This window comes from Equus quagga, unplaced genomic scaffold, assembly GCF_021613505.1.
Source record: "Equus quagga isolate Etosha38 unplaced genomic scaffold, UCLA_HA_Equagga_1.0 72115_RagTag, whole genome shotgun sequence".
Classification (NCBI taxonomy): domain Eukaryota; kingdom Metazoa; phylum Chordata; class Mammalia; order Perissodactyla; family Equidae; genus Equus; species Equus quagga.
Genome location: NW_025802337.1, coordinates 260,466 through 284,622, shown reverse-complemented (window position 1 = coordinate 284,622; position 24,157 = coordinate 260,466). Strand labels below are relative to the sequence as shown.

Sequence of the window (24,157 nt, the reverse complement as noted above, 5' to 3'; positions counted from 1 at the left end):
TCATATATTTTAAGGAAGGAGAAGAGATGAGTAAGGAGCTCCCAGTGGAGTCCAAGCCTGTGCTCAGGGACCAAGAAGGGGAAATAGAAGAGTCTATTTCCTCTGGCCTCCCTCGACCTGGACACACCCTTGTGAGGAACATGGTGAAAGGTATCCAGGAATTTGCTGGAGATGACTGAAGAGGGCACCAAGGAGGGGAAGGAAAGGTAGCTTGGGCACAGAAAAGGCCAAAAATTATCTGGCTCTAGCCATGGAGCTCTCACCTCTCATTTTTCTGTTTTAGATTGGAGAAAAGCCCAGTCCTATGCTGGTGAGTCACTATGTCATTTCTATGGTCTAAGGATCCGGACTCCATCAGAAAAGATCTTCGTGTTCTTTCTCCATCTTACAGTTCTAAATAGTGGCGTAGCTGCGTGGGCCATGGATGGTGACCCAGGAAGATCCACACGGCACCTTGGCCAAGTTTCGCCCCATCCCAGTTCAGCACCTGTGTCTTTTCATTTCCAAATTTAGACCTTTTCTTTTTACATTCTTAAAGTCCTCCCACCCCACTCTCTCTTGGATTTTTCTACTTCTCAACACTTTCAGCACTATAGGCCTAAGGGTACAACTAGAAAGTCTCCATTCAAATGACATTCAGTCTCAGTAGGTTCTGTGCATCTTAGAGCAGACCTGGGACCTCTCTATACCTACATGCCTGTCTCCTCAGGGCAGAGGCACCACTTCATATTGGTTCCCTCATTGAGGACCCTACAAAGGAGGGACAATATAACCTTGTACCTTGTCTTTTTAAATAGGTAACTTTTATTGAGCAGCTACTACCATGTGCCAGGCATAGTCTGAGTTCTTTACATATATTCTCCTATTTATTGACCCTCACAACAGCCATAAGAGGTAGGTGCTATTATTATATCCATTTACAACAGAGGAAATTAATCTACAAAGACAGTAAAAACCTTGCTCAAATAATACATCCAGGAAGGGGTGACATTAGGACATAAACCCAGGAAGTCTGGTCCCACACTCCTCTGCTCATATTAGGTAGTGTTGGAATCAATCTACTCTGAACCCTTATGCTTAGCATGAAGAAAGCCCAGTGATTTCAAGTAACCTGTTCAAGGTCACACAAATGATTAATTCTGACTTAAGAGACGCTGACTCTTCTTCCACGTCTACCTCCTAAGTGTGAGTGTTCCCCAGGTGGTCCTGGGTCCATTTGTCCCTTTACACATCCTCCCTGGAAAATCTGCATGTGGATACTCCTGCATTCTTATCTTGACTTCTTTCCCAAGCTCCACTTCCACCAGCACCCTAAAATTTGTCTATCTGGATTGTCTCATGGCAACTCAGACAAATTTAAATTCAAAATTCTCCCAACCCATCCAAAACACTCTTACACTCTCTGCTTCTCTGGTATTTGTATTAATGACACCATTGTCTACTGCACAAGGAAGAACTTCAATCACCCAGGATTCCTCTTTCTTTATCATTCCATTTTAATCGGCTAGCCAATCCTTTCAGATCTTCTTTCTAAGTTGCCCTCAACTTCATCGTTTACTCTCCTTGCATTGCTCTACACCCGATAACTCTTTGTACTGTATCATTTCTCTCTTGTTCTGGCCTCACTTATGCAATATGTATTAACTAAGTGCTTTTCATTTGCTAGACCATAAAGGAAATTAAGTCGGTGCAGGAATAGAGAATAAAGGAGATGGACTTAATAGAGGAGGGAGGTCAGGGAACATCCTTCTCAGAAGATGACATTTAAGACAAGACACAATGGATAGAAAGGAATCAAGATATTAAGACACAGGACTTCCCCCATTCCAGAAAGAGTGGGGGGCAGATAAAAGGTCCCAAGTTGGGAAAGTTCTAGAGTGTATGAGGAACTTACAGGAGGCCCATGTACCTGGAAGGGGCAGTGTGAGTGGGTCTAGAGATGACAGGAGATGTAGTGCAAGAGATAAGCTGGGTTGTATCATGAAACATCTTACAGACTATGGTGAAGTCTTTGGGTTTATTTTAAGTGTGATGGGAAACCACTGTGGACTTCTGAGCTTCAGAACGACATCATTTGATTTATGGTTTTTAAGATAACTTTGACACCAGCTGTGTTGAGAATAGAGTGTAGAGAGACAAGATGGGAAAGAAGTAATTCAATTAGAAGGGTACAGTGGGAATCCAGGCAAGATATCATGGTGGCTTTGATGAAGATGGTGAAAAGTGGTTGTTGGATTTGAGATATGTTTTGAAGGAAGAGTTGAAAAAAGTTACTGATAAGTCCATTTCATAGGTCCTGCTTAGATTTTCAGCTCAAGCAACTGGGTAAATTGATAGGGAATTTATAGGATGAAATTAAAAGCTTTCTTTTGGAGTGGAGTCAAGTAGGCATTTGGATGTATGAGCCTGGAATGCCTGGATGATGGAAACTTGGGAGTCATGTGTGCACCTGTGGAATTTAAAATTATCTGATTGGATAAGATTCCTTAGGGAGAGTGTTCAGAGAGAAAAGAACAGAAGCTCAAAGCACATTCAGAGATTGGGAAAGGGAAGATCCAGCAAAGGAGATTGAGAAAAGTAACCAGTAGAATAAGAAGAATATTGCTGGAGGGTGTGTGTCCCAGAATCAGAGGAAAGAAAATATATCAAGGAGGAGGTAATGCTTATGTCAAATGTGGCTGAGAGTTTGAAGAAGGTGGGAACTGACAGTTGACGATTGGATTTGACAAATGAAAGTGAGTGCTGAACTTTTATGAAAAACAAATAAAGAATCAGAGACATAGTGAGGGGTAGGTTGGTTTTACTGCTCGGCCAGGAAGAGAAGCTGTGATCCAGGAAAGAGTTGTTTGGTTCTGTGGTGTGGGCTCCAGATGAACCACCAAGGAGACAGTTTAAGCTTTGGAAACAGACGTGCATAAGTATACTTAAGAGGGAAGGAATCAACTATAAAGGATTCTCTGAAATATATAAAATAGAGAACAAAACATAAATTTGAGGGCTTTTAGATGGAAGAACTGACAGGATTTTATAGATTTTCTCTTTGAAGTGATATTTGCTTCTTTACTTGGCAGGGACCTTATGTTACCATCTGTGAGTCCTCAGTATCTAGCACATAGGAAAACTGTCCACAGAAACAAACTGTGAAGCGAGTTGACTTTCAGTAATGGCCTGTATTGGTCAGGGTAGACTAACTGTTGTAACAAACAACCCCAACATCTCAGTAGATAAACATAATAAAACTATATTTCTCTATCTCTTCAGACTTCAGGACAGATCGTATAGGGAGGTGAGCTCTGCTTCACACAGATTTTCAGGGCCTCACTATCCTCTATATTCAGCCAGCAGATGGGGAAAAAGGGGTGGAAATACTGTGCAGAAGATTTCTCATGGGCCAGGCCTGGAAGGGGCCAACTCTTCTCCTCGGTACCCAAGGGAGGCTGGGAAATGTTCTTGCTGTGTCCCCCAGAGGACAGGGTCTACTGTTTGGTGTACACATAAAAGTGTCAACACAAATAATCCATAACCAATCTATAAGTGAAAACTGGGCTGGGTTTATTCTAAGCCAAATGTGAGGATCATGTAGCCTGGGAGAGTCCTTCCACAAAGGAACAGAGAACTCCAAAGAAGTGGGAGTGTACAGAGTGTTTATATACCATCAAAGAGCATGTATCACACATGACTGAAATGTCCCTTTTAAAATAGTCATGAGATTGCCTTGTCGGCACAGTGATTGACAGACATAGCGTGTAGTAGGGTCTGCTGTCTCCATGGACAGCAGAAAGCAAGTTTGTTGTCTTCAGCTGGGTGGTCACAGGTGAGCTGGGCAGTCACAGGTGAGTGCAGCAATCAATTCCTAGTCTGCAGAGAGATCTTTATCCTTAAGGAAAGGCTAATGGGGGGATAGTTGCACCCTTACCTTAAGGGCATTTGTTCTTGCCTTTGGGACATTGGAAATGCTCAAAGCAGATATACAATGCATGCTCAACAGCCATGTCAGGCCCTTTTGGAAAAGAAAATAAAGTTAGGCCAATCAGCTTTACAACCAACGGCTTCCTCATATACTACAATATATCCTATTACTTGTTATTTTTATCAAAAGTTTCTCTCATCTGATTCTTCCAAGCTATGAGATTCTGGGAAAGTGTGTTAAAGATGGGTATTGATCAGATCAGGGATCCTACACAGCTGGCTGAAAAGCCCTGGCCAACTAGTCCCCTGTGGCATCCCCTGGGGCTTCAGGCTGGCAGAGAGGGATGGCTGCAGGCTCTCCACAAAGACCTTCTCCATTCCTTCATTCTACAAACGTTAAGCACCACTTGAGAGCCAGGGACTGACTGCATTAGACAGTGAGAATGCAGTGATGAACACACAGTCTCTGCTTTCTCAGCTCCAAGTCTAGCCGAGAGACATATGAAACAAGTAATAACAGTACAGTGATGTGAGAGATTTGTACAAAATGCTATGGGATCCTTCAGTTTTGCATTCCTTCAGTATCACTTGCAGTCATCTCCCTCTTCTCAAGGGGAAATTCCAACCTATCAACTCTGAGAAGGAGAATCAAATCTACTTTTTATTTCACATACATTTTTGTGGTTTATTCTTTTTTTTTTAAGATTTTATTTTTTTCTTTTTTCTCCCCAAAGCCCCCCAGTACATAGTTGTATATTCTTCGTTGTGAATCCTTCTAGTTGTGGCATGTGGGATGCTGCCTCAGCATGGTTTGATGAGCAGTGCCATGTCCGCGCCCAGGATTCGAACCAACGAAACACTGGGTCGCCTGCAGTGGAGTGCGCGAACTTAACCACTCGGCCACGGGGCCAGCCCCTTTTGTGGTTTATTCTTTATGAAACACTGGTGTAAGAAAATTGCCTGAATTATCTCATTTCATCCTAACAACAGCAACCCAAAAAGGCAGACACTATTATTTCCCTTATTTTACAGATAAGAAAGTTAAGGCAAAGAGAGGACAAGTAAGTGGCCCAAGATCACACAGCTAGTAGAGCTCACCCAGGCAACCAGGCTTCAGAGTCTACGGTTAACCTAATCCATTATGCCGTCTCTTCTCAGCAACTCTAAGTTCAACGCTGATACCTACTAGATGGTAGGTTTTCAAAAAAAATTTGTTGAATTAATGAATTTTTACTGCCCTGTTTCATATACATTTATCTCTCAGAGCTTCATGTAAAGATCTGGATGAGCATTCAACCCAGGGCCCTATTTCCTTGGAAACCACAAAGTTAAGAGATACAAAATGTTGTACCCAGAACCCCCGTATCTGAAGTTCAGCATCTAGGCTGGAAATCAAGGCTGCTCTTCTGGGTCAAAGTAACTTGGATCCTCCAAACATGGATGGAATGGTTCATTCTTACTGGTATGATTTCCAGCAGCAAAGCTTTTGACAGACTCTGAGTTTTTATTTTTTTTAATTTTTACTTTTCAATTGTTTTATTGAGGTCATATTTGCTTATAACTTTGGATGTATTTTAGGTGTACATTATGATATTTCAATTTATGTATAGGCTGCACTGTCTTTACCACCAATAGTCCAGTTTTTATTCATCACCTTATATACATGCCCCATAACCCGTTTTCCCCTCCACCACCATTTCTCTGGTAATCACTAATCGGTTCTTCTTATCTATGAGTTTGTTTGTTTATCCTCCATATACAAGTGTAATCATATGGTATTTGTCTTTCTGTCTGACTTATTTCACCTAGCATAATATCCTTAAAGTCCATCCACAGTTTCACAAATGGCACCATTTTGTCTTTTTCTTATGACTGTGTAGTATTCCATTGATTGTATACATGTGTTCTTTATCCATTCATCCAGTGATGGGCACTTGAGTTGCCTTCATGCCTCGGCAATTGTGAGTAACGCTGTGATGAACACAGCGGTGCACAAATCTTTTTTGATTATTGATTTCATGTTCTTTGGATAAATATCTAATAGTTAAATGGCAGGATCATATGTTATTTCTATTTTTAATTTTTTGAGAAATCTCCATATTGTTCTCCCTTACTGGTTGTGTGACTTTGCATTCTGACCAATTGTGTATGAGGGTTCCCTTTTCTCCACATCTTCTCCAACCTGTGCTGTTTCTTGCTTTTCTAGCCATTCTGATAGGTGTGAGGTGATATCTCACTGTAGTTTTGATTCGAATTTCCCTAAAATTAGTGATATAGAACATCTTTTCATTTGCATGTTGGTCATCTATGTATTTTCTTTGGAAAAATGAAAAATATCTGTTCATATCTTCTGCTCATTTTTTGATCAGGTTGTTAATTTTTTGTTGTTGTTGAGTTGTGTGAGTTCTTTACCTGTTTTGGAAATTAACTCCTTGTTGGATATATGATTTGCAAATATTTTCTCCCAATCAGTGGGCTGTCTTTTCATTTTGTTGATGATTTCCTTTGCCCTGCAGAAGCTTTTTAGTCTGATGTAGTCTTACTTGTTTATTTTTTCTTTTGTTTCCTTTGCCTGAGTAGACATGATATTTGAAAAGATACCGCTAAGACCGAAGTCAAAGAGAATACTGTCCATGTTTTCTTGTAGAAATTTTATGGTTTCAGGTGTTACATTTAAGGCTTTAATCCTTTCTGAGTTAATTTTTGTGTATGGTGTAAGATAATGGATAGCTAGTCTTCGAAAAGGGTCCAAGACCATTCAGTGCAGAAGGGAAGGAAAGTCTCTTCAATAAATGGCATTTGGAAAACTGGACAGCCACTTGCAAAAGAATGAATGTAGACTGAATTTTTAAAAGAAAGTTTCACAGTGAGTGAGAAAGCAGGAAGCACTCAGAGCAGGGGGTTGTTTTTTCCCTTTGCAGCTGCAGCATGATCTTGGGAGAAATATTATTTCTGTTAGCTATGTAGTTGACTTTATCAAACATGTCTGTTATCCCAACCTGATGACTGGCAGGGCAGATTGTAACATTCTGAGCTAATTTTTACATTCTTACCCCGCTGTAATGGAATGCCCACTCTCCTATTTTGTTTTGTCTCTGAACTCAACCCCATGCCTCTCTTCAGCTTCCTTCAAAGGTGATTTTATGCCTGCTTTTCTTCAAGTGATTTGTGGGGCCGTACATCCTACAGGTCCTCCGGAACATCTATTCCCTTCTTGTGGTACCAGCGGAGGAGAGAGCACTTCTCTCAGCAGATGCCAGGGAATGGACACGGGATGCCTGAGGCAGTGCTTGTCCCTGTCTCAAGCTGTTCCTGAGAGGCAGTCCTGGAGTCTCCTGCTTACACAGTCTCCGGAGGGAGCCTGACTCTTACTGGGAGGGGCCAGGTGCCTGGGGCCAGACGGTCAATGAGGATGGATAGGCATTTAGGAGCTAGAGATACCCAGATAAACATATCCCACTGTTCACTTTAGAACATATAACTATAAAGTACTCCTATGTTTGTAATTCAAACAGAGCATTGGTGCCTCAAGCATTTCAGAAATCTCTTCTTCTACATGACAGGTGTACTGAAGTATCCAGGTGAAAGTGTATTGATGTTTGCAACTTACTGTAAAAGGCATCAAATAAATAAATAAGAATTTAAATAAAAAATGAGGATGGATGGGGGATGAACATAAGGACAGACTATAATAAAGCAAGTGTCATAAAATTCGCACTGTAAAATCTAGATAGTAGGTGTATTTGGTGTTCATTGGAAAAGGCTTTCATCTTTGCTCTATGCTTGAAAAGTTTCATGATAAACTGTTGATAGTGGGGTGTAGGGAGGGAAAAATTCCATTTTGCTGCTGATAACAGACACCGGAAATACCACTGGCTTCAACAAAACAAAGCTTTATTTTCCTTTCCAGTAAAAGGAATTCAGAAGGCAGCAGTCCAGAGCTGGTCTGGCAGCTCAGAGGTGCATCCATGCCCCAGCCTCTTTCTGTCTTTATTCTCTGCTATCTCAGCATGTCGCCTCTGTTCTCAAGGTCGCCTCTTGTTAACCAGATGGTCGCTGCACTCCAGCTCCAAGGACCAAGTTTTAGAGGCAAAAAGACGAAGGAAGTGGGAAGAATATAGACCTCTCTCGAGAAACACAACGCGACAACTTCCACTTACAAATCATGGCCTCAAACTTAGTCCTTTGGTCTCCCCTATTCTATAAGGGGGATGGGCACACTGCAGTACTCCCCCAAAATGGGTTTGATTAATAAGAAGAACCTGGGAATAAATACTGTACAACCACCAGCCATGTCTACCACAAAGCCTAAATTCAAACTGCTGGAATTTAATCAAGTTCCATTAGCCAAATTCACTTCAAGCCCTAGAAGCTTTAATCACTGTCTCAAGATGACAATAAAGTATCTTGGGAAGCCCTGGGCCACAGGTAGAATCAGTTATTCCCAAAGACACCTTACAGAAACAGCCTTCTCAGCCTATTCAGAGACTAACCTCAGAGAATATAGAATTCTGCAGGCAGAGGAGAAACAAATACATGTGAAAATACAAATGTAGCACAAATAAGGCACAGAGGGTGGATGGGTGAAGCTGCTCAGCAACACTCCAAATAAGAATGCTCTGAAAATGTAAGACATGCTCATCATTCACTGGCAGCACTGACTATGGAAACCAGAAAATTATATGATTTGCTCATGGATCTGAGACTTGAGTTTCAGAGGTGCTGAAACAGTAGAGTGGATCTGGTTTTCTTTCTGTTCGTACTTCCATTTGGCTCTGTTGTAAAAGATGTCCTCCTCCATGTGTCCACCTACGTGCACACAGGCATTAGCAAATGACCACAGAAATGTTGTAATTAATGCATCTCTTCCTCCCTTCACTCTTTAAAATCTCCTAATTTTTCTGATTAGTTCTGCTGATAAAACTATTGAGATATAAAAGACATAAAACAAGTGTATACAATGAAATACTGATATACACAAACATACAATGATTCAACTAGGTAAACACAAACAGTGTGGAAATTAGGGCTGTAATCTTTCTTCTTTTGTACAATCCAATACAGTTTCAGTTTTCCTTCTACCTTCCGCGTTGGTTTCTGTCCAGCAACTGATAAGGAACCCTCTTCTGAGCCAATCAGAAAACGAATTCTTCCAAAGAGGGACTCTGTTTCTGTTTCTCACAAGGAGCAGCTTTTCTTTCTTTTCTCTTTCCTCCAGAGCAGACTGTTAACTATAATGGAGAACTATTGATTACCTTCATTCCATGGGCTGTGATTTTCAGATGGGAATGCCAAGGGGTAAGTGGGGGAAATGGGTAAAAGCCAGGGCCAAGGCCCTGGAAAGAGGGAGGCTACAAAGCTAAGAGTGCGTACAGGGAAGTCCTCACCCAGAGAAAGTGATTTGGTGCTTGTGTGTGTGGTGAGGGGGCAGGTGGCAGTGCAAAAGGCAAGGACCTGCACCAGGAAATTTGGTAGAAAGGAGACAACCTGAATGAAGAAACTTGCCAACTGCATATTCTTAAGAACTTACTCTGGTCAGAAGAGAGCAAAGGACTCAGTCTCTCCTGGTCATGTCTGGGAACGTATCCTAAGACACTCTAAAAAAAAAAATGTGCCTCAAAAACTTATATGTAAACATGTTCATTACAGAATTATTTATAACATAGAAAGATCTGAACCAACCTCCATATACAATATACAATATACATATACATATACAGCAGTTGGAGCATGAATAAACAACGCATTGTCTAATCATAGAGGGCTTATCATACAGTCATTAGGAATCACGTTTTTAATAAAGAGCTTAGTTTATAATTGTAACAAAATTGGATTCACCTTGGATATCTAAATTGTGTATACAGTATGCTATTGTAGATTTTACTGTGTTCAACAGCCTTAAACAGAACTGTTTGTGTTAACATCTGATTGCTTTTCTTTAAGAGTAATTTGTATAAGTGGAATTTCTGGGTCAAACGATGGAACATTTCTGAGGTATTTGGTATATATATACTGCCAAAATACTTCCAGAAATATTTACATTCTTGTAAAGTGAAGTTTATCATTACCATTACAGATTATTTAAATTATATATTTTTCCCTATTTTAAAATTTACCATAATCAGGAACAAAAAACAAGAAATACCCTAAGAAATAAGTGTAAACATATTCCCCACTTGGAGGACAGCAGGGAAGTTGTACCGATTATAATAAGACTACTGTCCTCGCTGTACTAGCGAAGAAGAGTTTGAAGAGGAGCGGGTGCAGTGAAAGGCAATAGTTTGTCTGAGGTTGTGTCCAGGTGTCAGGAAAGGGTCCGAAGGAGCGCCAACTGCATAGACTTCTGCTCCCTTGTCCCCTGGTAGTTCCCGGACTTGCAGGCACTATGACTGGGGCCTCATGCTGGTCTGTTTTGGAGGAGTTGGTATTTTCTGAACAACTAATACATTGCAGGCACTGTAATTACTTGTAATAATTATTAATTGTTAAGTTATACACGAAAACTTAAAATTTAAAACATTCACATAATTTTCAAAGTATAGGGTACAAAGGACAAAAGTATTTTTCACTTTGTCCCCAACTCTCAGTGTAGCATGTATCCTTTCAGACGTTTTTTAAGGCAATGACATAAACACATGTATACAAATTTATAGCTTTGTTTATTTTTTAATAGAATCATTAGTATTGTTCTGCAATGTGCTTTTTATTCACTCAATATATCTTGATTATCTGGGTTAGTGATTATAAGTTGGTCTTAACTACCTCATTGAATTCCTTCATAGGTATGAGCCATTATTTAACTAACCAGTCTCCAATGGTCAGGTTCTTGATCGCTTTTTTACTTTTAAAAATAATGCTGCAGTGTCATCCTTATACGTACTTCTCTCTGGACTCATGCAAGTGCTTTGCTGACCCAGATCTCAAAGTGGAACTGCTGGGCTAATTCTGCACATTCCACAGGTCATATTTCACATTGTTTCATGAGTGACTGAAGTTCAAATAGGTTTGTCAAATGGCTGTTTTTACACAGTTTGTGAATCCTAGTGCCATTACCTAGTTTCCACACCCTTTTTGTCCCTACACCTGACACAGAGTGGGTGTGGTACATAATGTGCGTTTAGTAAATGTTTGCTGAATGAACGAATGATAAGATGGGTGAGACCTGGTCTTATTCATAGCTCTCCCATTCACTGGTCTTGTGATTAAGAAGTGGTATGTTCAGCCTCTGACTCCAGAGCCTCCACCAGGGAGTCTGCCTGGATCTTAAGCAGAGTCTGATGGGGATGTGATTAGAAGTTGGTGATGGGTATGGGTTGGGGCTTAGAGGAGTCCACAGGGTTGCTCCAGAGATGTGCACACCATCCAGTCATTTGTTCCCAACCCATCCCACATGATGTCTTCAGGGAAGGAGAGGATACATAATGGGAGAGGACCAAGGAAGAAGGGAGGGGCTAGGTCCCGAGATCTCGGTCCTGTCTCTGAGTAATCCACCTAGGCCTGCTCTCAGGCCCTCCACTATCTAGGGATATAACCAAATCTTGGGTGGTTAGGATGGAAGCCAAGCATGAACTCCAGCTTGAATCAAGCCTTGCCAGCTGGCAACAGCCCCACACTTCCCCTATCACAAAGGTAAACAGTGATGCCACAGACCATACCTAAAAAGATGGTGGAGATGTTTTTCTGAGCCAAGATACAGTTGGGAGCACTGGGCTGGGAATGTGGAGTTGCAGGGGCCCTGCCTCTGAGCTTAGAGAAGCTCAGCATTGTGTAGAGGCATGAGCTTTGTTAGGCTGTATGTGCTCCCTACTTGACATATTTGCCCCTTGTTCATAAGTGCCAGCTATCACATCTCTGCCTCTGAAAGACACTTCTCTGCTAGTGGAAAGACTAAGACCAGGGAAATTATCCATTGCTGGTGAGCCCAGAGGCCATCTGCCAAGGAGCATTGGTGAACACCTGGGGAAAGGAAGGCAGTAAGTGAATAATTTCCTTCCTAGGGATGTTTCTCCCCCAAAAAAACAATTATGAAAAGAGTGCACTGAAGCATACCAAGTTGTAACACTCTTACATGCATATCTAGGACACGCTTGCTCCTTGGAACCACTTCTTTGGAAAGTTGGAATAAATACATTAGTATGGACAAGTTCCAGTAGGAGCAGAGGAGGCTGGGCTCTGCTCTCTGAGTCAGACTAAAATAGCAGGTCACTACAGAGGCAGACACTTTTCTTCATAACTCTCCACCTCCCATCTTGCCAGATGGCAACCTGTTAATCTGATCAGCTAAATCAATTTAAAAGTCTAATATTTATTAGTTAATATGTTACCCCTCATCCATTCACTCATTTAACAAATATTCACTGGGGGTTCCATATGAACCACACACTGTTTTACCAGCTCATTACGTATCAGTAAACAAAAGAGACCAATACCCTTGCTTTGTGGAGCTTCCATTTGAGCAGGTGGAGACAGAGGGTGAACACATGATATGTTAAATGGTGAAAATTCAATGGGCAAAAGAGAGCAGGCTCAGGGGGATGAGAGAAGTTTGCCATAATCCTGTGATCAGAGAAGGTCTCAAGGAGAGATGGACTTTAGAGGAAAGACTTGAAGGAGATGAGGGAGTGAGCCTGTGGATACTGGGGTCAGAGAATTCCAGGTAGAAGAAAGAGTCAGGGCTGAAGTCCTCTTTCCCTGCCTGTTCAAATACCGGCAAGAAACGCAGAGTGGCTGGAGCAGACAGGGAGAGTAGGGGAGATGAAGTGAGAGGTGCAGGTCCTGGAGAGCCATGTGGGCCATTGTGAGGACTTCAGCATCTACTCTGAGTGAAATGGGAGCCTCCTCCTCAGCTTGTTTGCACTGGTCTTCGGTAGGGTCCACGCCACCAGCTCCTATCAGCTTCTCAGAAAGGAAAATCGACACTTCGGTTTGCAAAACACTGCAGTCTGAAGAAGTGCTGCAGCTGTGTTCACTCATCCTTTCCTTCTGCCCGTGCTCATTGAATTTATACCAGTGGTCCCATGGAAATGCAATGAGAGCCACACTGCCCAGCTGCATACACAATTTTAAGTATTTTAGTACCTACATTTACAAAACTAAAAAATAAACAGACAACAATCTTTTTTTTCTTTTTTGAGGAAGAGTAGCCCTGAGGTATCACCTGCCAATCCTCCTCTTTTTGCTGAGGAAGACGGGCCTGAGCTAACATCCATGCCCATCATCCTCTATTTTATATGTGGGACGCCTACCACAGTATGGCTTGCCAAGTGGTGCCATGTCCACACCTGAGATTCGAACTGGTGAACCCCAGGCAGCTGAAGCTGGAACGTGCACACTTAACCACTGAGCCACCTGGCCAGCTCTGAAATAAATTTTAATAACATATTTTCTTTTCTTTTCTTTTTTTTTCCTTGAGGAAGATTATCCCTGAGCTTACATCTACTGCCAATCCTCCTCTTTTTGCTAATGAAGACTGGCCCTGAGCTAACATCCATGCCCATCTTCCTCCACTTTATATGTGGGATGCTGCCACAGCATGGCTTGCCAAGCCATGCATAGGTCCGCACCTGGGATCCAAACTGGTGAACCCAGAGCCACCGAAGCAGAACGTGTGAACTTAACTGCTGTGCTACTGGGCCAGCCCCAACAATGCATTTTATTGAACCTCAAATGACTAAAATAGTATTATTTAAATTTTAATTAATTAAAAATATTAACACTGAGATATTTAATATTTTTTATTCTAAATTTTCAAAATTGTGTGTGTGTGTTTTACATTTCAGAACATTTCTATTGGGACTAGCTAGTGGCCACAATATTGGACAGCTCAAGTTTATGCTACACTCTGGGCTCTGCTAGATTGGGGAATGGAAGGAAACCTCTGTGAGCACAGCGTCAGTGTATGCTTCTCAATGTTTGTTCAGGGAGCATTAGCAGCCTTAGGAGACACTCCTATTAGGTATCTATTGCTGCTAAGAAGTCATGGCTGCTGACCCCCAGAGTTCTCAGCCCAGGAAGCCCCTGTGGCCTTAGAAAGAATATGACTGAAAGAATATATTAGAAATGGAAAAAGAATCTGTCTGTGCCCTGGAATATGCACTTCTTTTCCTGCCTTAGATATGTGATGGCTGGTGCCCCTGTCTGATTCTACCCTTTGTTGAACAGACCAGGTTACTGTCATGGGGCCAGCTGATCCAATCCTGGCCATGGTGCGAGGAAACAGCACATTATGCTGTCATCTGTCACTTGAGAAAAATGCTGAGGACATGGAGGTGCGGTGGTTCCAGTCTCAGTTCTGCCCGCAGTGCTTGTGTATAACGGTGGGCGAGAGAGGACAGAGGCACAGATGGAGGAGAACCAAGGAAGGACAACCTTTGTGAAAGAAGAGATCAGCAAGGGGAGCGTGGTGCTGATCATCCACAACATCACAGCCCACGAAAACACCATCTACCACTGTTATTTCCAAGAAGGCAAATCCTAAGATGAGGCCATGATGTGCCCGTGGATGGCAGGTGTGTCATTTTATTTTGTTACACTGCTTTTTCACAGTTTTACTCTTGGGGAAACTTTCTCTCCTAACCTCATGTCCATCACAGACCAGCAGATATCTTCCTAGAATCCCCACTACACAGGGAGGGTGGTTTCCTCCTGCCCAAGGGCCAAATATGTGGGTTTGCCCTGCTAAGGTGTGGGCATCACCTCTTGAGAAGCACACACAGAACTCAGCAGTAGCCTTGCACAGGGAGAATGTTGAATCTCTACAGATCCTTCTTATGTTTACTTCTTGAGGCTCTCTGAGGGCATTCATCAGTAACATGTTTTAGAATCTAGGCATTTTTCTTGTGAAATGTAACACACACAGAAAAGCTCATAAGATGTTAATGTAGAGATTACTGAATTATTATGAACGATAATCTATATAACCACTACTCACATCAGCACAGAGAACACTGCCTATTCCTTACTTGTGTTAGTTTTCTAGGGCCGCCAGAACAAAATACCACACACTGAGTGGCATAAACAACAGAAATTTATTTTCTCACATTCTGGAGGCTGGAAGTCCAAGATCAAGCTGTCAGCAGGTTTTGTTTCCTGTGAGGCTTCTCTCCTGAGCTCACAGATGGCCACCTTCTTGCCATGTCCTCAAATGGTCCTCCCTCTGTGTCTTCTCATGGCCTTTTCTCCATGTGTACACATTCCTGGTGTCTCTCTGTGTGTCCTAATCTCCTCTTCTTACAAGGACTCCAGTCAGATTGGATTAGGGCCCATTCTAACAGCCTCATTTTAACTCAATTACCTCCTGAAAGGCCCTATCTCAATTACAGTCCCATTCTGTGGTACTGGAGGGTAGGGCTTCAACAGGAAATTTATGGGGAAACAATTCAGTCCATAATATGCCCCTTCTCAAAATCCCCAACTGAAACATTGTTCCTAGGAGTGGAAGTGATGTGTAGTGAGAAATACTTATTTTCATGCTTAATAGATACTAGAAGTTTGTTTTTCAAAGTATTTATACCAATGCACACTCTCACCAATAGTATATGATATTCCTCAAATTTTTCTTCAGGTCCAACGACAAGTTTTTCCCATATGATTTCAATTCATTCCTTGTCTGTAGTCAGTGGTTTTCCATGACTGTGAGAATCAAACAGCATCCTTGACCCTTTTCACCTCACTTCCCTTCTTTTATCCTCAGTATATATAACCTGCTTACATAAGATGCATTTTCCTTATTTATCCTGATTATTGTTTTTCTTCTACTACAATGTAACATTCATAAAGGATTTCTCTCTGTTTTGCCTCTGCTGTATCCACATCTTTAGAACAGAACCTGGAGCATAATAGTTGCTCCAGAAATATTAATTGAATGAAGACATGAATCTGCTCCATGAGCTGTAAGAGGTCATCATGCCTGAGCTATTCTATAATCTACACCTGAGGTCTGTTTATTTAACCTTTGCCCATGGGCCTCTGATCTGTCCATGTTTTAATCATCTTTGAGGTGTGCATTAGTCAGGATAAGCTAGGTTATCCTCTGTAAGAAACAGCCCTCAAATCTCAGTAGGTTAACATAACAAAGGTCTATTTCTAACACATGAAACGCGTCCTCTGTGAGTCTGGTGGGCTCATCTTCATACAGACCTCCCTCAGGGACCTGGAGCTGTGTGGTCACCTTCACAGAAGGAAAGAGCCCACAAATCACTCACTGGCTCCTAAAGCTCCTGCGTGTGAGGTGCTCACATTACTTATACTCATATTTCATTGACCAAAGCCAGTCAGCGGGTTGTGCCTCACTGTATAGGAGAGGGAAATACAGTCCTAACTGTGCACCCAGGGGAAATGAAAATGTCGGTGGACAGCTCTAAGGAGCACTCTTCAGGCTTTTGTCACTGGACATTCTTTTAAAGCTTCATAGTCCAAATCACAACCAAAACCAGTCAGCATCTGACTCACACCAGCAGATATTCATCACTGTCCCTCCAGAACCTAGCAAATTGCTTGGCCCCTAGTGGGTACTTCATAAATAGGTATTAAATGAATGAGTGAAAAAAAAAATTCCTGGAATCAAAATTTCAGAGCAGGAAAACTATCCTTGGGCTTCTTCTCATCACAGACATTCATAAACTCATTTAACAAATATTTAACAAGCATCTCCTTTGTTCAAGTCAGTATTCTAGAAACTGAGGACAAATCAGAGAACAAAACCCAGGAAGATCCCTGCCCTCCTGGGGCTCCCATTCTAGAGGGTGCAGAGAGTAATAAATGAAGTAATTACTTGAACCGTATTTATATCAGATGGTGATGAGTCCTGGAGATAAAAGAAAGCAGGGAGGGGTTGACAGAGCTGGGGGCATGGAGATAATCTAACTATGAACAGAATGGTCTGGAAAGCTTCACTGAAAAGATGGCAACTGAGCCAAACCAGAATGAACTGAGAGAGTGAGTTGCACACCTCTGGGGCTGACTGAGAGGACCCGATAAGAAATCCCATCCAGCACAGAGCCTGGCATGTGGCTTCTTGATGGAGAACTGTGTACTTTATCCTTCCTACTCTATGCTTTGGAGAGTGAGGGGAGGCACTGTCAACAATTGCGCCGGGACAACTGGAATAAACAAGGACTGCCCAGCAAATGACAACATGTGGACATCTCACTTCTTGACAAATATTAATTTGGCCTTTTTTCCCTTTCCCCAAATACTGATTGTAGTGAGAATGACTCAAGTATAAATAGATGATTTTATGAAAGTATGATCAACTACTAAACCTGTTGGCCCCACAGAGAAAAAGAGTGATAATTCAGCCAAGAGGATTGGGTCAAGGCTACAAAAGAGAAGTGGCCTTTAACCTAGGATTTCTAGAAGTTCATTAATAATGTCTTTAAAGTATGACTTCACTCTCAGAGTCAGTGTATTACACTTTAAAAGAAACATTGGAAGACTGGAAAAGCCTTGAAGACAGATGAAAATCAATGGCATTTCAGTCCATCAGACCAGTGGAAGTGAGGTTTGGGGACAGTGCGACCTTCCCAGGGGTCTTCAGATCATAACTGGTTTGAGACCCCATCTTTGTTGCTCAGAAGGGCAACCTTGTATCTGATTAATACACAGCATTGTTAGAGGAGTTTTTCTCAACCTGGTGTCCTGACTATTTGCAGCAACAAGGCAGAGCTGACAGTGTGGGTGTGTGTGTGGCAGGAACCCTCCACTCTTTCCTTGTAACAGGACCCTGGTCTGGCCTGCCTCACTCTGAATTGAGTTGTGTAGAATTGCTTGTTTGTTTATTGTTTTTGTTTGGTTAGCAGGCTGGCTGGTTTTGTCCTTAAGCCTGTTATCTCATGCTTGCCATTATCGAATCCCATGGAACATTTTGTAGAATTTCTTTCCAACTTGCCACATTATTTTGAGTCTTATCCACTTCCAAGTTTCTGTGTGAGCCTTTCAATTTTGCAACTAGTCTTTTTTTTTCTGCTTGGAAAAAATCAAATTGATCAAGAAGCACTAAGACTTAAGTGATTGCTTTAATTTTGTCTTTAGTATAATTTGTTGGATAGGCTTAGCAAGGGAATTACTTAAACGCAGTTTGGATGATGGCTGGACATACGGCTAAAGGGACAGAGCCTCCCGGGACCATGCACTTGCAGCTCTCTCACACCTAATATTTCTTTACTGAAGATTCTTTTAAAGATGGAATAAGCTATGAAGAATCTGGATTCTTAGGATTTTTGATGGTGTCCTGCTGATGTTGCAGAGGTGATATTGTTGTCTTGAAGATCCCAGGATCATCCGGATCTTTCTAACAGGTGAATATTGCCAAGAGACTATAAGAAAATCACATAATTAACTGAGCCCCTGGGAGGTAAACCTCTCTGAATTGGCGTAAGTGCTGGCTTTGCATGCCAGCTCTGTCAGTTCCCCTAAAAACCAGTAGCCCTTTATGATTATCAGATAGCTGTGGTAACGTGAAGCCCTAAACCAGGAGAGACAGAACAGTCTCTTGAGGTCAAAAAGTTTCTTAAGAATCTGCCAGTCTGACAGGTTTCTGTCTTTATCGTGTTAACCTAGAGCTTCAGACAGCTGATGCTATTGAGAAGCCCTCCCAGGGCTGAGAGTGAAATTCTCAAACTGCTTGTTTCAGGTCAGAGTGGACAGACTGACACAGAAGTGAGAACACTAATATCTCTAGCTGAAGGAATCAATCAACAATCATTTATTAGGCGGCAGATGCTTGGTACTGTGCTGGAATCTGTAAGTGGAACATAAAGAGAAGTACAGTGTAATCCTTTCTCCTTAGAGATCTTGTAATTTATTTGTCATATTGGTCTCCTGGTGTTCTCCATTGTCAAGGTTTTCTTCAGTCTCTCATTCCTTCCTTTGCTCCTTCTTGTCTTCTCCCTTCCTTTCACTGTCCCTCCCTCTTTTCTATCCTCCCCTCCTCCCTTCACAGAAGGGGTACTGCAGGAATGTATAGAATAGGCGTAATCACTTTCTTTGGACACTGGTCACTGGCTCTCTACCTCCTTCCCTTAGCTCTCACCATTAAGAGCTGATCTTCTAAGACACTTTGGCTAAGACACCATTATCTTTTTATCTGGGTCCTGGTCTCTCTCCTTAGGCCTGAGCTCTATGCCCCTCATTGAAATGAAGGTCCACAAGGATGGAGGCATCTGGTTGGTTGGAGTTCACATCTGTAGTGTGGTACCCAGACCCCCGAGCAGTTTTGAGGGACCCCTATGGTGAGATCATGCTCACTTTGGAGGAGGCTTACACTGTGGATGCAGACAGCCTCTTCATGGTCTCCATGGCTGTGAGCATCAGGGACTGCTCTGTGAGGAACGTGTCCTGCTCCATCAGCGACACCCTGCTTGGTCAGAAGAAGGAAACTGTGATTTTCATTCCAGGTTAGTTCCTTGCCCTCTGCAGGCTCATTGTGTGGAGGGAGGCAGGATCCCCAACAGATAGATTGGAGGCTGGAGTGGGGATGGGGAGGTAGGGGTGTGGGGTGGAAGGGTCCGGAACCCTGAAGGGCTGGAGGCTACAGCTGAGCTGAGGCCTCTTCCCTTGTCACAAGGGGAAAATCAAATCGTCTTAAATTACATTAGTAGGAGCTTCTTTGAGGGTAAATCTGATAATTTTTTCTCTGATATGGTCCTCATCCTGCAGTAATTTTTATACATTTAGAAAAATCATAAACATGGAGAGTTGTATGAGCGGGAGTCTACACCCAGAGGTGCCGCCTGCTGAAGCCTCCCTTCCTGCCCATGGCATTTCCCAAGGGACAGAGCAGAGAAATTCTCTATCTACAGACTTTCATAAATTCATTCAACAAATACTCAACAAGCATCACATATGTTCAGGAAGGTTTCAAGAACAGTTCTATAAACTTAAGATAAATCACAGAAGAAAATACACAAAGAACCCTACCCTCATGGGACTCAAATTCAAGAGCAGTAGAAGGTGATAAATGAAGTAATTAAACAAGGGGTGAAATCATTAGTCAAACTGTGGATTATATCAGATGGTAATAAGTACTGTAGAAAAAATTAATTGTGGTGGTGATAATGACTGCTAGGGCATGAGGAAGTTGTAATGGTAAACAGAAAGGTCAGGAAAGACTTGATGGAAAAGGTGGCTGTTGGGCAAGTGAGCCATGAACCATGCAGATATGTGAGGACTGAGCAAGCCAGGTAGTAGGCATAGCATACGCAAAGGACCTGAGGCAGGAACATGTATGGCAGTTTCAAAGAACCCCAAGACAGAGGTGTGGCTGAAATGGATTGAGTGCAGGGAAAGTTGGAGGAGATGAATTCAGAGAGGTAGTAGGTCCAGATCATATGGGGCAATGTAGGCCACAAATGGACTTTGGATTTTAGTCTGAGTGAGATAGGAAACATTGCAGGATTTTGAGCTAGTAATAATATAATCTCACTTAGGCTGCTATACCGAGGACAGACTGCAGATGGTATGGGCAGAAGCAGGAGGAGGGCATTGTAATATTGTAGGTAAGAAGGGTGGGTTGCTTGACCAAGGATGATGACCATGGTGATTCACGATGGCTGGTTATTTTTATTCACCCTGGTCCTTCTCATGGTGACTCCAGGTGTTTCTGCTTCTTATCTCCTGGGCCCCCAGCCCTGGCAGTCACTGTAGGGTGACTCTTTCTCTCTCTGGGGTTTCTGAGAGAGAAGCCAGGAGGCCAGGGACCTTGGGGAGCTCTTTAGTTATGAGTCCTGAGGGGAGCTCTCATCCCAGGTCTCCTTTTTCTCACTAAATGGGACTTTTCTGTCTACCCTTTCAGAATCATTTACTCCCGCACATCTCCCTGGATGGTGTCCCTGGCTGTCGTCATGCCTACTCTGTTCTTCATTGCTTGGAGCATCTGTCTTATCAAGAAATTCCACAGGGAAAAAGAACTTCTCTCAGGGTAAGAAGAGTTAGAAAATGAAATGAAAGAAATTGCACAGAAGGAACTGTGAAAAGAACATGTGAAAAAGAGAAAGGATGTCACATAAAAGTAAAAGAGTAGGTTCACTGTCATGTTGAAAGAGTAGGTTCCTGTCGCTGTTAAAAGGGCAGTTCACTGACACCCAAAGGACACAGCTCTGACAGCCAGAGGCCTGGGAAACAGAGAGGAAATGAATAGAGGCAGCAGCAAGGGCTTGGGACTCTCATGTCCTAGGAATTAATCCTCAGAGTTTGCTTCCATTCTGCAGGTGTTGCATCCATTCACCTGGTACATGATGCACTATATTGTTGAACAAAAGCAAACCTAAGTCTGCTCTAATAATCTCCAGCTCCCTGATCTTATTTCATTTCTGGTATCTTAACAATTCCCTGGGCAAGGGGGAGGGGTGACAGTGGTGTTCACAGAAAGAACCAGTCTGCCGTATATTACCAACTCAAATTCTCTTAGTTCCTGTATTGAGGACATTCATTTGTTTCTGTTTACTATTTCAGAGCAACTTCAAGAGGAATTGCATACATTTAGTATGTCCTGAACTACTCCGGGCACTATTTGTCTTCTGCTTGGTTAGCCATTATCTCATGAAGCTCACCTCTCTGTCTGTCCAGTGTAGGATGGAGAACAACCCTCTCACATGCTGGTGAGCACCTCTGACAATCTCTTAGATCCTGAGCTTCCTCCTCACTAGCCAGCCAACAGGACACATTAGAGGAGATGAACGAGGGGTCCCAAAGCTGGCTGGAGGAATGCAGAGGACTGGGCTCCTCTCACTGTCAGTATCCCACCCAGTGCTGGATCACAGCTCTTCTGTCAGGGAATCCCCACAGCTTTCAATAAACTCTATGGCTTAGTTCCCACCACAGTATATTTTTGAGAAAAATTTAATCCATGATTACAGAGGTCTATCATACATAGTGGAGCTTTCCAAAGGTTACAGTGTAGTAGTTCTTGCTCTGTGGATCCTGGATTAATTTGAAAGAAGACTATACTGGCTTAACTATTTATAACCTAGGAGATGGTACAGACTGCACAGTCGAAGAGCCATGTGTGAGAAAGGCAATAAGCTCCCCCAAGCCTGTCTCATGGGTGCAGACAGGTGCCAGAAATGCCTCCTGCTCCAAGACAACACTGATGCTCTGTGTGTAGCCTGTGAGGGGAGGGGAGGTGGGCAAGTAGGAGAGCAGAGAATCCACTTGCCTGGTGCTAATGAGCACTCTGCATTTTATGATTTGTCACCGTCTGCTCAAAAGCACCAAAGAATCCAGGCTTTACCAGATACCATGGCACTGGGACCTTTCCTCCTTCCTCTTTTCAATTTCAAAATTGTCACGGTCAGACATATCAACTTGGGGAAAGGAGAAAGTCATTTTAACACAATGGAAATGTAGATTGACTAAGTAATAATGACTGCAGATGGAAGAGTCTGCATAATGTCAGGGTCTGAAGCATTTCCTACATCCAGAGGGGTCACAGCTGCAGACTCAGACCCATGTTGTTAAAGCAAAACTGGATGGAAATAGTTTCCTCTCCCTTTTGCCACACGTACCTCTCAGGCAACAGGTTGACATTTGAATTTTTTATCCTCCTTTTTTCCCTTTGAAAGGTGCCCTTGTTAGTCATTTGAATCACTTATCATCTGGTTAAACTAGTAGAACACAGAGGACCAATGAAGGGACCCTTTGCAGGGAGAAATTGGCCTTAATTGCTTCACAGGGAGAGGGATAGTGCCTCTTTGTTGATTTATGCCAAGTGGGAAAGTTTCTAACTCCAGAGAGTCCCAGAGATCTTATGTCTTGAATAGAAAAGGGGGCAGATCTGAGAATGTTGAGAGAAAGTGGGAGCCGTTAATTTCACTTCATTTTCTAAACTTTTCAACATTTCCTAGAGCACCAATTATACTTTCCCTGAAGTAACTCTCCTGTCACTCAAGAGACAAGTTCAACCTCAGTCATTCTCAGGCTGTGAGCTGCCTGCGACCCAGGATCAAGGGGCCTTCATGGAAAAGGCTGTCACATGGGATCTCCCATCAGCTTTCTGGGAACTCTCTGGAGACCAGGAATTGCACAATCTCCTGAGACCCCCAAGCCTAAACCTGAGTCTTCCTCTGCAGCTGATGTGATCCAGGACCCAGATACTGCTCATCCTGAGCTCTTCCTGTCAGAGGACCAGAGATGCATGACACAGGGCCCCTCCAGGCAGAGTTATGTCTGACAATCCAGAGAGATTCAACTGTTAGCCTTTTGTCCTGGGCCTGGAGAGCTTCTCCTCGGGGAGACATTACTGGGAAGTGGAGATCGAAACCTGATGGTGTGGGTGGTGGGAGTTTGTAGAGACAGTGTGTTGAGAGGAAAGGGGAAGCCTCAGAATGGCTTCTGGACCTTTGGAGATGTTTAGAAGCCATAACTGGGCCCTATCCTCTCTTGAGAAGATTCTCCTCCTGACAGAGTGACTTCGCCAGATGGACATCTTCCTGGACTATGAAGTTAGAGATATCTCCTTCTATAATATAAGGAATAGTTCGCACATATAGACCTGTGCCCTTTTGCTCTTCTCTGGGCTCCTGAGACCATTCTTCAGGCTGGGGTCTGATGACAGGCCCCTCTTCATCTGCCCAGCATTCACAGGGACCGAGGGGGTCATGGTGCCTGAGGGCGGCCTGATCCTTCACAGGGCAGGGACCCACCGCAGCCAGCAGAACGAATTCCCTGGCCTCAGAGCCAAGTAGAGAAGCTCTGGCCATCTCTACTATCACAGCACAGCACCCCATCGAGGAAAATGGACCTTTCTTCCCTCCAGTCACATAAGGGAACTTCCTCCAGAGGCCACCTCGACTCCCTCTTTAGGCCCCAGCCCCATCTCTCCCTCATTAGGCTATTGCTTTAGTAACTCATTTGCTTGTATCCATGGGGCAGGGTCTCATCTCAGGTGAAAGACTTCAAATGTAATGGAAAAGAAGTAGAGCAAATAAGGTTTTAAGTCATATAATGATGACAATTTCCCTCTCTCTCTTTTTTTGTTCTTCAACTAATGGTTTGAATCTCTCCCCCTTTCTTTCAGGCACTAATTCCATTCTTTCAAGTTTGCAAATGTGAAACCGATAAGGACCTTGCCTAGGAGCAGCTTGTCTGAAAAGGGATAGGGTTACAAAGTCAGCAGGCCCTGGGCATCTGAAACTGAGTTCCTAGAGGATATCCTGAAGTCAAACTTCTCACTCAAATTCCACAAAGTGGCCTCAGGTACAGACTATTTTTGAAACAAAGATAAATAGGATTTAAAGGCATGTGCTTTATT

At 42.9% G+C, this 24,157-nt stretch overlaps 1 pseudogene; it reads left to right on the top strand.

Annotated features, from left to right (window-relative positions):
* Positions 1 to 26: 26 nt before the first annotated feature.
* Positions 27 to 23,591, top strand: LOC124234158 (butyrophilin subfamily 2 member A2-like; annotated as a pseudogene).
* The last annotated feature ends 566 nt before the right edge of the window (positions 23,592 to 24,157 follow it).